This window comes from Halichoerus grypus, chromosome 7 (genome assembly GCF_964656455.1).
Source record: "Halichoerus grypus chromosome 7, mHalGry1.hap1.1, whole genome shotgun sequence".
Classification (NCBI taxonomy): domain Eukaryota; kingdom Metazoa; phylum Chordata; class Mammalia; order Carnivora; family Phocidae; genus Halichoerus; species Halichoerus grypus.
In genome coordinates, this window is record NC_135718.1 from 28,243,343 (window position 1) to 28,247,025 (window position 3,683).

At 36.0% G+C, this 3,683-nt stretch overlaps 1 pseudogene; it reads left to right on the top strand.

Annotated features, from left to right (window-relative positions):
- The first annotated feature begins 1,711 nt into the window (after window positions 1-1,711).
- On the top strand, window positions 1,712-3,340 carry LOC118518333 (histone deacetylase 2 pseudogene; annotated as a pseudogene).
- The last annotated feature ends 343 nt before the right edge of the window (window positions 3,341-3,683 follow it).

Genomic DNA, 3,683 nt, shown 5'->3' on the forward strand with positions numbered 1-3,683 from the left:
GTCTAACTTCAAATTATTTCTTCTTTCTGAATGTCAGTTTCCTTGTTTATACCATATGAACAAAGAGAGAGCCTACTGGATGTGGTTGAAGTGAAGATTAAATGAGATTTCTAAAAAACTAAGTGTAGTATCAGGTAAATGTGAAGGCCCCAATATAAATTGTGGTTATCGTTATTATTTTATCATTTAATCCTCACGATCTTTTGGGAAAAAAAGAAGAAAGCCTGTTTTGGTTACCCCCACCCCATTTTATAAGTGAGGGAAGTAGGGTTTGATTCAGCAATTTTATATCTCATTTTCTCATTCATATCTGGATTCAGAAAGAAAAAAATTGTGAGATGTAAGCTCCCGATTTGAGGCAGCAATTCCAGTAAAGTTCGTTGTCTAGACAATATAGGTTGCAAGCCCTAGTTTTTCAACAATTGATTATTGCACATTGACCATAATATTGTTCTTCCCACTGACAACCATCTTATTATTCAGTAAAAGGTAATGTATGAGAGTGTGTGTAAAATAGCCATAACTAGACAACCACTCATGAGGCTAGTTTAAGAGTGCTCAGTCCTATTCAATCCACTATAATTAAGAGTGTTAGATTTTTTTTTTTTTTTTAAAGAACCAAGGATAAGTGTGATAAAGTAACATTCTACTCTCCCATTTCTTGGTTCCAGGGCACTACTGTATTGCATTACTGTCTGTTTTTTTCAATTGCAAGGAGTTTCCCAATCTAGAGAAGTTTGATCCAGGACACTTTTTGGATAAAAATAGCAGCTTCAGGTAAACAGAATGCTTTGTGCCTTTTTTCAATGGTAAATACAAATAAATCCACCGAAGTCATACATGTGCACATTCTGGACAATTTTTAGCTTCACTGAATTTATGGCGTAACTAAGTAATCCACTGGTGATAGCAAAGTCAATCAAATCAAATTGTTAGAACTCTCCAAATCTGGATGAAACGATTAAATCTGTACACCAGTAAGATCAGGTAAGTCATCCAGGAACTATTTTGTTTGGTAATTGAGTACAATGCAGGTTTTTAAAGAAACCAAAGAAAGTCAATCCAAATCAGATATCATGTATTACCAGATGACAAAAGAATTTGTTTCTGCAAACTTTTGTTGATCTCCCCTTTGTAATACCTTTCCAAAACAAAATGTACAAGTTCCTTTCTTTTTTGTAAACTATTAACCATTATTAATTTTCTAATTCTTAGAGCCAGGGGCCATCAAAAAGACCTTGGCCATTTTATCTTCTTTCTTCCTCTGTGAAATTCAGAACTCCATATACCCTCGCCTCTGTGCCGGAGACGGTTGGCTCCCAGTTACTATTTTCCATAAGTTCATAAAAATAACAGGATTGGTCAGCACACATTTTTTCCCCCTTATTATCTCACCCAATCATTTGGTTAGTATTTTCAAAAATAACAGTTGATATGTTTTGCTTCTAATTACAATGATAGTAGGTGTTCAACATAAAAAGTGGAAAATGCAGAAAAGCAAAAAGCAAAAAAATGAAAATGTTACCCTACAGAGATAATCAGTCAATATTTTACTGTATACACTAGGTGCTCTTGAGCCCTCCCATCACCCTTTTCTCTCCATCTGCCAGCCTGCCCTTCTCTATGGCACTGCCACCCCCAAGTTGGATTGAGGCCCAGCAGCAGGAGCAGAAGGAGCCAGAGCTGGGGGCTGGCTGTGGTCTGGGAGTCCATGGCCTAGTGTAAGGGAGGTGGCAAGAAGAAAGTCAGCTACTACTATGATGGTGATACTGGAAATTATTATTATTGACAGGGTCAGCCCATGAAACCTCAGAATCCTCATGACCTGTAACTTGCTGCTAAATTATGGCTTATATAGAAAAATGGAAATATACAGTCCCATAAAACCACTGCTGAAGAAATGACAAAATACTACAGTGGTGAATACATCAAATGTTTACGTTCAGTAAGACCAGATAACATGTCTGAGTATAGTAAGCAGATGCAGAAATTTAGTGTTGGAGATGATTGTCCAGAGTCTGATGGACTGTGTTTTATAAGCTCTCAACTGGTGCTTGGGGCTGTGAAGTTAAACCAACAACAAACCAACATGGCTGTTAACTGGGGTGGAGGATTACATCATACTAAGAAATCAGAAGAATAGGATTCTGTTGTGTTAATGATATTGTACTTGCCATCCTTGAATTACTGAAGTATCATCAGAGTCTTATATATTATTATTGATATTCATCATGGTGATGGTACTCAAGAAGCTTTTAAGCAGCAGATCATTTAATGACTATTATTCCATAAATATGGGGAATACTTACCTGGAACAGGAGACTCTAGGGATATTGGTACAGAAAAAGGCAAATACTCTGCTGTCAACTTTCCAGTGAGAGATGGTATAGATGATGAGTCATGGGAAGTTATGTAAGCCTATTATCCTAAAAGTGATAGAGATGTATCAACTTAGTGCTGTGGTGTCATAGTGTGGTGCAGACTCACTGGTGATAGACTTGGTTGCTTCAAGCTGACAGTCAAAGGTCATGCTAAATGTGTAGAAGTGGTAAAAACTTTCAATATGCCATTACTGATGCTTGGGGGAGGTGGATAGACAATATGTAATGTTGCTCGATATTGGACATACAATATGTAATGTTGCTCGATATTGGACAACTGCAGTTGCCCTCAATTGTGAAGTTCCCAGTGAATGGCCATATAATGATTACTTTTAGTATTTTGGACCAGACTACAAACTACATATTAGTCCTTCAAACATGACAAACCAGAACACTATGGAATATATAGAAAAGATAAAACAGCATTTTTTTGAAAATTTACACATGCTACCTCATGTACCTGGCATCCAGATACAAACTATTCCAGAAGATGCTGTTCATGAAGACAGTGGAGATAAAGATGGAGAAGATTCAGACAAGAGAATTTCTGTTTGAATACCAGATAAACAGATAGCTTGTGATAAGGGCTTCTCAGATTCTGAGGATGAAGGAAAAGGAGGTCATTAGAAATATGGCTATCATAAGGAAAGTGCAAAGAAAACTAGAACTGAAGAAGACAGGAAGGAAACTGAGGACAAAAAAAGTAGATGTTAAGGAAGAAGATAAATCCAAGCACAAGCGTGGTGAAAAAACAGATACCAAAAGAGCCAAATCAGAACAGCTCAGCAACCTTTGAATTTGACAGTCTCCCAATTTCAGAAACCATAAAAAGGAGAGAAAATATTGGGAAGAAAGTTTTTTCCTTTTGAAGACTCCTGGCTTCATCTTATACTAGTTTGGCATGGACTGTGTTTATTTTCAAAATGGCTTGTTTTTGTTTTTGTTTTTCTTGGCAAGTTTTATTGTGACTTTTCTAATTATAAAGCAAAATTTCTTTTCTCCATCATGCTTTATGTAATAGTATTTAAAATTCATGTTACTGTGTCAAAAAATGATCTACTAAAGAAGTAAGTGGACTTTCTGAGCTGATTTTTCCATGTTTTGTAATTCTCTTTATTAAAAAAAAATTGTAGTTGGAGAAAAAACAAACTACAAAACTACAGTAATTAACACTGTGTGACACTGGTGTATAGATAGACATATAGGTTGAAGATCCAGAAATAAAACCTCACACTTATGGTCAATTGATTTTCAACAAAGGTATCAAGACAACTTAATAGGGAAAGAATAGTCTTTTCCACA